The following is a 13841-nucleotide window of genomic DNA, read 5'->3' on the forward strand; positions in this document are numbered from 1 at the left end:
CTTGGTAAGCCCACAGGGAGCTCAGAGTCAAACAATCTAGAAGGAGCTGAACAGAGCAGCAGAGTCTTTTTGTTTTGCAAATCGTGACAGTTGCCAGCTCTCCCTTACCTGCTAAACACATCTCAAGCATGTGGAAAAGCATTTGGGAATGAGATCATGACATCAGCCGAATCTAGTGTAATCTTCTTGCCTAAAGGGCCAAACTGCAATCAGCTCCTGGGAGCAGAGCATGCCTGGGGCCACGAGCAGGGAGGAAGACTCATGCCTGTAGGGAAGCTGACCTCAGGAAGGATGGGCTGATAGCCACCTATCAGCAAGATTGCCATTGCTAGTAGTTGGAAGAGCCTCAAATCTGCTTGGACAGCTGCCCTACTCCCTTCTTGCTAATCCAAACTTCCTCTGGCCCCAGCCACCTCTCAGCACTCTCCCACCACAGTCCTACCAGGCACTGTCCCAGGTGCAGCCCCCTCACCCGTCCCATCTGGACATCACTGAAGGGTTGTGCACCCTAGTGCAACAGCTGGATCTTTCAGTGGGAGATATGGGGGAAGACTCCACTCCTTGAGCTCCCTCCAAGGACCACACAAATCATATGTGGTGATAACCAGCCACATCTCACTTCTTTCTGTTAATTCTTGGACTGCAAGTAAAGAACTACCCCAAAAACCCTACAACAAAAAAGACACAGTGGACATCTGTACAAGCAAGTACTTGGTTCAGATATGTCTCAGCTGGCTGCCAGTGTGGGGCATGCACCACATTTAGTAAAACATCAATAGATCTGTGGTCATAAAGTGCCAGGAGAGACACACTAGAAGCGGGTTTTCCTGTTTGCACTGGATGGGTTTTTCTGACATGCAGTACACCTGGGCATAACAAATCCTTCAGAGACTGATAGCAGGGGAGAAGGGAGCTCTGTTTTAGCTCATCACCTACAGCCCTAGAATCAGATCACGCTTGGTCATATAGAAAGAAAAAACCCACCAAATAAAACACACACACCACAAGACAACCCACCACATTTTTCAGTATAAAAACAACAACAAGAAGAGGGGCCATGAAGGTCCAAGACAGGAACCAGGCAAGAAGATTTGGAGCAGGGTTCTAGAAGAAGCTATAGGTGAAAGTCAGGATCCCCCTTCCTCTCCATCCAATTTCCTCCCATTCACTGCCCTCATGCTACACCCCTCCACAACACAAGCAGCAGCTCAGCACGCACCATGACCCCCATCCTTATCCAGCGAACTGCACTAGTATGGCTGTGTACGCACCAGATATGCCCTTGCACCCAAAGTTTGTCATGGAACACTGTGTGATGCTTCATAAAGAGCAAGCCACGCACAGAGCATTAAAATACTCAAGCCCTGACCAACGCTGGTGACACGAGTGGGACTTTGATGAATTTCTATGGCCTGCTGAATCTTAAAGTATCACAGCTTAAGACACAGAAATAAGCAGACCTGCAAATAAATCCTAAAGCCAGGAAAGAACCCCAAATACTACCATTTTGGGGACAACAGGAAAAAGGAGAGGTTAATCCAAAGAAAGGAAACAAACCAGTGTTTAATATATGTTTCTCAGCCTGGATTTATCCAAGGGAAATAATTCTTGTGTTATAGGAACAAGGGCTGAAACAAACAAAAAAAACCCACCATAAAAACCCCAACACATTACCCTCTAATATCAGCAAGCCTGTTGCTACAGGATATCACCTGTAGTCAAACACTCGAGATCTCAGCTATGCACATGGGGGTACCCAGCACTGTTACCCAGCATTTTAAGAGGTTACACATCTCCTACTTCAGAGCAGAAGTCAGGCTGCAGGGTTGGGAATAAGCTGCTCACAGGTGAGGATGATTGTTCATTGTCCATGTTTTGCCACGCTGCTCAGAGCCAGCCAGAGAAACCTGCCAAAGTCTCTCACCCATGTCCAGCTAAGATTAGTAGCACTGTGGATTTTAATGTCACCCAGCAGATGTGCTGCCATCCCCACAGAGTGGGTACAGGCAAAATATTGGACGTGCAATCCCTGGAACAAGTTGCTACAGCCTAATCTCACCGGTACCCTGTTTAGGGATTGCCAGACTTCTTGGTGCTAAATCTGTGGCTCCTGCTGCGGTTAGGGTACGAGGGATGCCTATTTCCCCAGGAGATGTAACATAACAAGGCAGTAGCCCCTCATTTCTCAGCCACACGACACAGCAGTAGTTAATATCTCTGCCAGGACAGGGCCACGCTTGGCCTGGATCCACCTGTGCACCTACCAAAGGTAACTTTGGAAGGCTTTGGTGGAAACTGAACCAGGTCCACATGGAGGGAAGGAGGACATAGTGAAAGAACAATACGTATCTGATGAAAAATCTGGTAAAGTCACATTTTTTTAAAATAGACGTCTGAACTTTCCTGGGCTGCCCAGCTACCCCAGTCAGACTGAACATCCTACACATGCCCACTAATGGCCTAGACTGGCCAAGAATTTCACAAGAACAACAAGCATTTGCCTCCAAAATACACAGAGCAATTTGCAGTCTCCAAGGTGGTTTTACCATCTCAATAACGGAAACAGACAGGGTTTTTTCCCTTTGAATTTGTCAGGTTTCTATTCATTTGTGGGAGGAATCTATTTTTAATGGGTTGTGATAAAGGTGGAGTGGGTGAGCTGCTAAAAGATGCTGCGAAGTATGGCATAGGTATTTAGATTCACTCTGCTTCAGCACTGGTCTCTATGAGAAGTCTGGTGAAGCGATATTTTCCTGAAGTTACTACACTTCTTGTCTGTGCAGCATGTCTCATTCATTGCTACTACCAGGTTACTAAACTGGATTCCCAGAAAGAGGACAGGTACTCCCAGGCAGGCTTACCTTTTGTTTCTTCCCTGGTTGTCTACCAGGAAAACACATCAGAGAATAAGGTCTAAATATATTTAAGGACACATGAAGTGTCCTCTTTAAGCAGCTTGAAATACACACACAAAGTTTTCACAATAAACTGTCCACAGCCACATCAGCAAGATCTTCTTGGTAATTAATTAGACAAACCATTTATTTAGCCACCAAATGTGACAAAGCAATTGTCAAAAGTTTCAAACCATAAACTTGGCATTGAAATTCTCATCCCAAGATAACAGCGTGGCTCTTGGTGAATGGGGCAGGCAAGGATCCAACCTTCAGGAAAAAACAAGGCATCCTTTTCTGAACCCAGCCCTCAGGGCTTCTTCTCTTTGGCATACAAAAGTAATTATTTTGCATATCTCATCCCTGGGTAAGCTTGATGGTTGCGTTTCACTACATCCCAGGCACAGGTGTTGTACCAGGCTTTAGGGAGAGCTGATCCTGAGGGGGGCAAGGAGAACTGGATATTGAGAGACTATTAATACAAAGGCACCACTAGAAAGAACATAGTAGATAAAACAAATATGGCCCCTTTAATTATGCACAGGCAGTAATTAATTCATGTTATTTAACTAATTAATGACTCACTTCAAGGACAAGGGAAAATGGTCTGTTTATAGCTTAAAATGCTGTTATTGCTGCTTAGAAAACAAGAACAAAACATCATTTGAAGATCAAACAGCTCTGTCAAAGCCTGCATTTGTTTCCAGGAAATCCTGTGTTCTTCTCCCCAAGGAGCAGTGATTCATAGTTGTGTCTTGCTAAACAGACTGTAGCTGGGTGCTCTCATTTGCTCCACATTGAGAAGCCTTTACATTTTTTGTCAAAATTCTCAGATTCCCAGAGCCAAAATAAGCTGCAGACTGTCAGACAATAGGACAATTTGAGATTTATTGCAGGGCTAGTATTATTTTAGCACTTTGGAGACCTGGTAGACAGCCAAGACACCATTCTCTTTCCTCTTTGCCAAGTATTGTATGAAACGGAACAAGCCAATATGGTGCCTGCCCTCAAACACTCGTGTCTCAGCAAGCAGGCAGATGGCAAATGTTCCAGGTCATGCAAAGATAGAGACTTTCCTAGGAGGCCGTGATAGCAGCACATCACGCAGTCCCACACATGGACTTGGCGTACCCAGGTTTTGGTAAAATGGATGGTCCTGTTTCTCTTCTGTCTCCATTAAAGCCCAGCCTAAAAAGGCACAGTGTCCGAAGGGAGGACAGGGATTTTAAAATGTTTCTACTCTCTCTCAGTCCCTTTCAGTGTCCCATAGAGCTGGGTCCCTTAAAATGTCTGTGAGAAGCCATCTGTCTTATACAGAGAGAATCCTAGCTCATGTGGCTGAAAAAGCAGTAATAACGTCTTAAACTAAACAAGTGTGTAGCTCCCCATGCAAGATGGATGCTGAAGGAGGTTGCTGCCGTTTTAAAAATGAGAAATATGGGGCCAGAATCTCAACATTCCAAATCTGTATGAACTGGAATAACTCTGCTGATTAGTTTACAGATGATCAGGTTGTAAACTGCATTTCTGGCCCGCTTTGTTTTTCTTCCAAATTTCTCACAAGAATCCTTTCCGAGACAAGGTAGAAGATACAGCTTCAGTCAATTGCTTCTTTCCAATTCTCCTTCTTTCTATTAGCATGTGAATTTTGTCACCAAGCTAAGCAGAAGCAGAAGGAGAAAAGAACCAAGTAGGCCTATAGCATTGCAAATCTCCACTACTACAGGAAAAAATAAAATATCACAAAAGCTCCAAACAACTCCCCCCCCAAACCCTTAAGCTCACCTCACCCTCATTACTTCAGCTGCACTAAGAAAAACTGGTCTATACTGAGCATCCTACAGGAAGTACAATCACTGCCTAGATATCCTATAATTTCCAGGTCCCAACAAAAAGACTATTTCAGGAAACAAATAGGAGCAAATCACAGCACCAAAGAGCATGCGTGAGCAATTGCAACAGGTGTGTGGGTAGATACGCTAGTACTTGACTCCCCAAAATCCTATGGAGAGCATCACTTCCCTCTTTTCAGCTGAATTCCTGGGCTAATCATACTTCTAACAGAAGAAATAGTCAAGTAAGCAAGCAGAAATTTGAGTTGAATAGACTGTTTACTGGATAAACATGGTCTCTAGCCACTATTAGAAGAAAAATATGTGAAGGATTTTTACTGGCAACACCAGGCATTAAAGGCATTGATTATTCAGCCTAATCACACAACTGAGTATATCTAATTTCCTATGCATTTGTCACTACTTTCTCTGCAACACTGAGGACAAAGCTTTTCCTTTGTTAAAGAAAAACCCCTTAGAATCTCAAGCAGCTACATGACTGAGCTAGCAAAGAGAAAGAGAAACTTAAAAGTATGACTAGATACAAAACAGATACAGCAAAACTTAGTGTAGGAGTGCCCAATACTTACATTTGACCTGCTATTCCTGGGAAAAACAGGATTATATCCTCCTTGTCCTCCAAACCCCAATACACACTATGCTTTCAACTCAGCTCTCCAAACTAGTCACTACAATTGCAAAAGCCAAAGTTACCCAGATGGTCTATCATTCTGGTTATGAAATAATAATTGCTGTTATTTTAACAATTATGACAGTGACAATGACAATGAACTGACAAAGGGGTTTTAAAGGTGGGGAGATCAACTTGGAACTGTGATAATTATCACATGCTAAACAGCAGCTAGGTGATGAGTAAGAAGAATCTCAAAAAGGGCAAAGTAATCATGGTAAAATTATAATGGTATGTTAAGTATTATCGTGGCTTTCTCAGTTGTTTGTTTGTTTGTTTTTTAATTACTCCCCCAAACATTAGCAATGTTCTGTTATCCACCCTGCTGCTTCTCAGAGATGCTCGAGACCACCAGGTCAGACCAGAAATTCCTCACCACTGAGGGTTTTGACATTTTGGAAACAGCACTCAGTGACTAGACTAGATATTGGAGACCAGGCTGAAAAAGTTTGTGGATATGGGGACCCTGGAAACACAACCTGGTTCTGAAACTTTTTTCTGCCCCAAGCAAACCACATTCCAAGGATGCTCAAAGGACTTTGCACATTAGCTCGCACTGAGAAACCACCTGTGTGTGTGTGTGTGAAATCTTTCGAAAGGGAAAAATATCAGAGGTCTTGATTTGGCAACTGTTAGAAAAGATCAGCCTTTATCTTACAAATACATCCCAGTAAAAACATCAGTTCAATACGAAAGCAGTCCAAAATAGTATTGTTTAGGAAAAACAGCAACTGAATGTTTTAAAGTGTATTGTTTTCCAGAAAGCTTTGAAATGTTCACAATTCTCACCCTAACTTTTCAAGTTGCTTTACAGGAATAATTTGGGAAGAAACATTTGAGTCTGCTTTGCACAGGGCTAGATGTGTGCAAGACAGTGGTACACAGGCAGCTATAGATATTGTAGCATTTTTTCCACCCACACTGGCATGCTTTCCTGTATTCTTCCATCTGTTCCCAATAGGATTAGAAGGGACAAAACACTGCCTTCAACAAGCTATACTCTTTTGGATGCAGTTTGAGTTAAAAAAAATTTTGAAAACTGCTGTCAAGGAAAAAAAATGCCAGGGGTGGAGGGTGGAAAGGAAGGGAATTGCCAAGAGGGCTACAGTTTCCAGAGAGCAGAGCATGAGTCAGCAGAGTGATTATTTTTTTTTTCTTTTTTTTAGTATTACAGAGCACAGCCATGCCCTGAAGACCACAACAGATGAAACCTCTTTACTTCAAGCCTGTATGTGTTTTATCAATAAGGCAGCAAGATCTCATTACTTCCTGACAGAGAAGCTCCTTGCAAAAACAGCTGTGATGCTTTTTTTTTTTAAAAAAAAAAACAACCACACTTTTTTTTTTCTTTTTTTTACAAGAGCTTGGGCAATCTACGTGCCCTTGAAAGGCTTGCCAATATGAGCAATTTCTTCCATCTCCTTCTGTCTGATTTGTCACCACAATAGACATGACCTTGCTTTTTTCTCTCACTGAACTTACAGCTTTGTCAGATTTGGGAGTTCTCAAGGGCTCCTTTTATTTGCTTTTAAATCCTGCTGAAAATTTTCTCTTTCAGAAAGTTTTCCCATCTCCTAGTGGCTGGCTATCATTATTGCCTACCACAGTAGTCAGCCCCTTCTGTCAGCATTTACTCCACTTCATTGGTACTTACATGCCACCTTTCAACTTACATTTGACCAGCACTGCACCTCTGCGTGGAGGACATGTGAAAGCTACACCATACAAAGTCACATACCAACTTTGTCTTACTGTAGAGACTAAAAGAGGCACAAACAGACAAAAACCCAGAAGCAGTCCTACATGTCTGCACACCTCAGTCTCACCATTCAAGCCACCTTTCAGATCAGGTCCAGGTGCTCCAAGACCCCTTAGTCCCCCAGACACCTCTGAGCTCTCATGCAACCTACCAAAATTGCTTTTTTTGCTTCCAGTAACATTACAATTTCCAATCCTCCATCACATAACCTCTTGAGTAGCCTCATTATACCACTGAAGCACCCCATCAGGACATAGGCCACTTGGCTACTAACAACTTGCTGTCAGATTAAAGACTGGCTAGCAAACCCCTGCAAGAAAGATGGCAGGAAAACAACCCAAACCAAACAAACCAAAGCTGCAATACCTGCACATCAACTGCCAAGCCCCAGCAAAACAGAAGAAAAACCACCATCATAATATGATAAATACCTGTTATAAATTGCAGCCTCCAGATTTTCCCAGTGATACCCAGTGCAGTGCTAATGGCTGTGTCACTGGCGACAGCTATTTCTTCCCTCTGCTCCTGGGGACAGGCAGGATCCAACAGTCAGGATGCAGATCCCACCCTATAAGAACAGCTGCCTAACTGGGTGGTGGAGCAGAGAGGCTGGGGAGAGCTGGATCTAACGCAGCTGAATCAACCACCCATTTAGCAGCCAGGGCAGGTGTCCTCAGCCACATTCCTGCTCTTCACAACTTTGGCCCAAAGTGCGAAAGCATTTTTCCCTGAGCTACCTCCGAAAGTGTCTTAGGAGTGTTGCGTTTTTGCCATCTGCCCCTCTGGGACTGTCCCAGGCCCTTACTTGCCTTCAAGGCTAGACCAAGGCAATCATAATCACGTTGCCCACAGGGATGGACACTTTTTGGGCAGTCTGACTCAGAGCTTGGGTCAGGGTGACCCCGAACTTTCTACATGCTGCAGACAGTCTGCTGGTCCTTCACATCACTGGGAGGAATAATTAGAGCTCTTCAAATGCAACCAGACTTTCATCAAAATGACCCCAAGTTGTGATACTCTAGAAAAAGCAAAAGTAGCTGTGTCTTGTCGGTAATTTCCCTAGACCACCAACAGAAGCTGCCAGCACCACCCATGCTGGGAGCACCTTTGAGATGTTTTTTCCTAGGTGTCAGGAACCAGCTCATCACTTCTCAGCGTTGCAGGTCCCAGCTGCACAGGCCAAGGAAGAGTGTCATCATGCTCAAGACTTGATAACATACTCAGGGTTTAGAAGTGGCTTGTTTCCCTGTCCTTTCTGCATGAGCTCATGGCTTTCTCGGGACAGCCGGGCTTTTATTCTGAAGCAAGAGCTTGTAGCAGCTCATCCAGCCTGGGCTGCGCCTTCTGTCTCACAAAGCATTCCTCCTCACGTCTGCAAAACATCAGACACTTTCTGTTCAAGCATATGTGGGCTCTTGCCCAGTTCATCTTCTCCTCTCCCTTGTCTCTGAGTAGGGCCAAATACTTTTCTGCTCTATTTCCCCTGACTGAAATTTGTTTTGACCTCAGTGCTTTCAGACCTGGGAGCCTGAACGTGTGACCTCACCACTTATTTGTATGAAAGCAGGCTGTGATATCACAGGCAGAGGAGTGAGAAGATTCAGCATTGACTGAAACCCTATAGGGGCCAGTGGGAAGGCATGCAGGGATGTCATCAGGCTTTGCATATGGCCATAGACGTCAAGTTCAGGGGCTAAAGCACTGAGCTCAAAAGAAGGCAGTGGAAGCATTTTGCTTTTGGCACTTAGCTGCTGGGTCCCTGTATTTCACCATACTGCTTCCATAAAACATCTCCATCATGATGCAGGCCCCCCCCAAACATCTCTGGCCTGATACAGGTCCCCCTTGAAACCTTTGGACGGAGAGAGTCAAACAGCCCACTTTTCAGATATCAGAAGGCTGAAACAGACCCTTCTCAAATGAGCTGTGCCACCAAAATTAGTTACTGAGTAGTTCTGAATTATGAATGTATCAGAGAAAGTCAAGGTCAATTTGCAAACAGACTGAATGGGAGGAAATCCGATGCATAAATAATCTGCCATGAGCTATTCACCCGTTGCTATTCCTATTAGAACCTCAATAAGCTAATAAGCGGTACTGTTGCTCAATGAAGGACTGACAGCATATTTGCCTTCTGTGGTCTGATGTGATCGCTCCTAATTGATTTTGGCCACTGACTCATAGTGCGTGGTGGATATCTGGGAAGAGCAATAACTTTAACATGCAATCATCCTGGTCAGTGACCAAGACAAGCTATTCTCCAGCAATCACTGGATACCTTCCTGCCTGCAGCTTCAGTGCTCCAGCTTAGCTCATAACTTGGGTGTCTTTCCTTTGCAGCCCCGAAGCACCTGCTTTCTGGAAACTAGGCCCCTCACTCCCGACCATTTAACCTTGTATTTCAGGACTTTGGTCATTTATGGTGGGATCTTGTATGTTTTTCTTTGGAAAAGCTAAACTTCTCTGTTAAAAAGACTAGAAAATCTCTGTAAAATAGTAACTGCTACAGATTTTGGAGGTATGTAGGGACACAGCTGAATGGCTGTGAACATTGTCATGGGTGACACAGTACAAAAATAGCTGGAATCCTGGGAGAAAGATAGCTCTCCCCTCTGATAATGTGTTTCATTAGTATGTCCACACCCATTACTTGTCCCTCATCATCAAATATTCTTTAATCTGGCTAGATCTCCTTTCAAGATCTACTGCTTGCCTTGTTGGACTTTCACAGTGAGATTGTTTACAAGAGACGTTTCACTTATTGCTCTAAAAACAACCGTCCACAGTTCATGGCATAGGTTCATCCATCATCAGGTTTTAGGACTTCTCAGAAAAAATTTCGCACTAGGAATGTGGACAAGAGTTTAAACTGTTGCACTGAGAGAACAGGAGCAGATCACCTTACCTAGCTTTTCTTTTGTAAATCAAAAGTAAATACTGACTGGGCACAGATTTAAATAAACCCAAAACTTATTTACAAGAACGGAAGTTTTTAGCCAAGAGGTGGATCGATTTATAAACCAGTACAGGTTCATGTATCTGCTTCTGGGAAGTCTCTTCCACCCTGTAGCTGTGCATAAAAAGGCATTAGTACCCTTACCTTCTCACCACCTTCCTTTCAGCAGAGGTTGCCAATTCCCAAAAGCATTTAAATGCAAAACGGCCCTTTAGCTTAAGCACTTCAGATAAAGAGACTTCACTAACACACATGGCTTTGACTGAGAACCAAGAGCAATCTGTGCTGGAAAAAGGGAGGATTGTCTTTAGGAGATGGTTATGGGAAGCTGCTGGAGGAGGCCAGGACAGTAAGGTCTTCGGCTAGAAAAGAGCATATGAATGGGCCCTAACGGCAGCTAAAGACATGGCATAGGGTAGAAAGTATGATAGGAACAGCTCTTTTTGATGTCATATCAAAGGCCCATCAAACCCAGTACACTGACCATAGCTAGGGACAAAGGCAAAGAAGAAGGGAGCCTGCGGGGATCCTTCCCTTTGGTGCCCTCCTTGTAGCCACCTGTGGCTGGCCAGGGACTGCCAGCAGCACAGATGGGCTCCTCCTCCCTCACCCTGACCTGCACTGTGCTGAACCCTCTCACATTCTCAGTCCCTAACAAGGAGTTTCAGTGTTGTATTCTTCATGTCACATGTGATTGAAAGCCCTCTCTCATACCTCCTCAAGGCACCGATTCCTTTACTCGTTTCCCCACTCTGTGTCTTTCTACTACATCCTTCATGAGACAAGATGAATAGGACTGCACGCAGAATCCTTACACCAGGGATCTATATAATCACAAAGAGCATTTTCGGTGCTGTTTGCTGTTTCCCTGTGGTAAGTCCTGCCTTTTAGTCTCTAGTGAACACTAAGCTGACGTTTGTACAGGCCAGTCCATAGTAAATTTTCTGGAGCAGTAATAACTGTGTGCACTTTGGTTGGGATCCGTTTCTCTGTGTGCTTTACCTTGCATTTGGCAAAATCAAATCTAATCTGCCATTTTAATGAATATCCCCTCAGTAGTGGGAGATCCTTCTGCAGCTCTTTGCAGTCAGCTTTAGTTCTAAATAACTATCTATTATTAGCAAACATGATCACTTTCCCTGCCACACTGCTGAGTGTTTGTAAAACACATCACTAAAATCTGAAGATTTTGTCCTGTCCTTTGTTTGCTATTATTACAAGTTAGTAATTGATGAAAAGTCTTGCCCTCCTGGTGAGGGGTCTTGTTAAAAGCCTTCTGACACTGTCAGCCACCTCAGCCTTAGCTAAAGGTTGTTTGACACTTCAAATAGCTGTAATAGATTTGTGAAGTGTGATTTCTCCCTACAAATGCCACACTAACTCTTCCCCGATCTATCAGTTTTATCCAAGTGCCTACTAATTCTAAAATTTCTGCAGGTTTGTCTGACACAGAAGTCAGGCTTCCTAGTATATGGGTCCCAGGAGATGTTTTAGGAACTGGCGACAAGTTTACCACACTCCAAACTTCAGGCACAAAGCCTGATTTAGGCAAGAGGCTTCACACTACAGCAAGTGGTGCTGTACTTTCTGATCTAATCAACACCAGAGCTTTTGGGAGAGCAGCATCTCATTCTAACAATTCATTGCTGTTCATTCTCTCAGCTTGGTCTTACCAAGTTATCATGGATTAATGAGCCATCACCCATCCAGCAAGCCGACTGCGTTCAGGTCCCATTACAATGACGGGGAATTTTAAGTTATTGCATTTTACTTCACAACAGAATTGGATGAAGAAGACACATTTATTCCAGCTTTTCTGACAGGCAGTAACTAATTAGGTAGGATGCTTCCACTGCTTGCAATTGTAAATCACTTCCTTTGGCACACACGATATTCATATTCAAACTAGCTGGAAACTGCTTCAAAGCATCTACCAGTTCTGTCAGCCACCAAAGGACTTTCAGCCTAAGGACAGGACGGGCACAGAGTGCAGGTGTTTTCCAAGGATGGAGGAGCTCTGCACAAACCCTTGTCTTTGCTGTAGAGTCTGGATTTCAGGCTTACAACCCCAGTTGCTCCAAGAAAATTGTACCATGGTGGGATAAACTGGGACTGAGGCTGCAGGGCTGAGAGGTTAAACAACTCTTGAGCTACATACTATCTGAAAATACATGCAGAGAACTGTTGCCAGGTTAACTCCTAGAAAAATCAGCGTCAGCCGAAAGGGCAGATAATAAACTGGTGTATAAGCTAAACAAAGTGCTGATGCAGCCTTCGCTGGAACAGCACTCCTAGCACCGCTGTAATACAGGGCCAGGATGAAATTCCACTGTGATTGACACTCTGCCGTCACATCATTTGTTACTGATCCCATTTTTCCTCCCTTCCTCTGCTTTTCACTTCAAGGGACAGGACCTGCAGCAGCACAGCCTGCAGAGCCCTCCTTCGATCTGTTTTCCATTTGAGCATCCTCCTCTGAGGATTGACTCATGCTTCTTGACATAAGCACCGCCTCTTTGGGCTCTTATAAGGAAATAGCATGAGAGAATTGTCTAATTCAGACTTTTTGGCAGACTTCATATACTATGTATTATAGCGTACATTTCTAGCTGATGTCTTTGCCCTTTTGTAGTCATTTCAGAAAAACTGAGCTGCCTCCTTTAACATTTTGGGTACTTTTTCAAACTTGCAATGCCTTAGACCAAACACAGGTTTGGAGTAAATCAAACTTTGGTGGAATTATTTTAACATATGCACAATAAACATGCCTCTTTATTTCTGCTTTGCTACTAACAGGATTTTGCTGCAGGGAAATACATTTCAGCATCAGATACAACAAAAGAGATGTACGACTATTATCATGGCTATTGCCTATGTTTATGGGAGCCCTGTATCAGTCCCACGCTCAGGTCTTTAAAACTTGAGCTGTAAAAAAAATGTCTGTAGTGAAACACGAAACCAAATGAGACTGACCTGGACTGGGATCTGGTTATACATGGGAAAGTGAGGCTAAGTTCGCTTAGAGAGCTGTGAAGGTTCATGAACCTTGTGAGTGAACAAAGGTCCAGTTCTGAACAAGCCTAGCCAAACGTTTCCCAGCAGTTTTAAGTAACTGTGTATTTGAGAACAGAGATATCCTGTAAAATAAGTTGTTTTGATAGGAAATCCATTGGAGAGAGACCTGGTGGCTTCAACAATGTTTAGCATTAATGTGTTGAATGAATTGAAAGTTCAAGCTCACATAGAGGCTGAGAAGTGTTAAGTAGGACTGAACCACAACCCCCTTGTTCCTGAGCCTCCAATTATAAATGTGTCCTTTGCAGCTCTAGAGTTAAGGAGAGTTGTGTTTTGCTTTATTGGATATCTGTACTATGTCTGAAATGTGGATGTGTCTAGGTGGCTGAGACCTTCACGTATTGAAAGCATCTCCTCATTTTCTCCTAAAAAACCTCTCAGGAAATTTTCTTTACTGTAAACTACCCAGCTGCCATTTATTCACCTTCTTTTGACATGCTTAGCAAAATACTTCACAAACATGGATGCAAGCTACCTGAAGGTTCAGTAAGAACTACTGGTAACAGAGAAAGTGTTCTTCTGAAAATCACAAATATTTCTGTAGAACAGATCCTTAGAGACAGGTCCTCTGATTATCAGTATTATGATACCCTAAAATAAAATCTGGGATTTCACGGGCATAACGGAGTTTCCC

The 13841-nt window shown here is 43.6% G+C and overlaps 1 protein-coding gene across 2 annotated transcripts in view; it reads left to right on the forward strand.

Moving 5' to 3' along the window:
- The window catches only part of MREG (melanoregulin), a 76542-nt gene that overhangs the window by 42895 nt on the left and 19806 nt on the right, over nucleotides 1-13841 (forward strand). The window contains exon 6 of one of the 2 annotated variants that reach the window (XR_013930084.1): nucleotides 1-13841. This exon is cut by the window's left edge and continues 13745 nt beyond it; it is cut by the window's right edge and continues 19806 nt beyond it. The gene's annotated coding sequence lies outside the window, so the exon portion shown is untranslated. The other variant, XR_013930085.1, reaches the window with a different exon arrangement.

Source organism: Falco punctatus (genome assembly GCF_963210335.1).
Source record: "Falco punctatus genome assembly, chromosome: 8".
Taxonomy (NCBI): Eukaryota; Metazoa; Chordata; class Aves; order Falconiformes; family Falconidae; genus Falco; species Falco punctatus.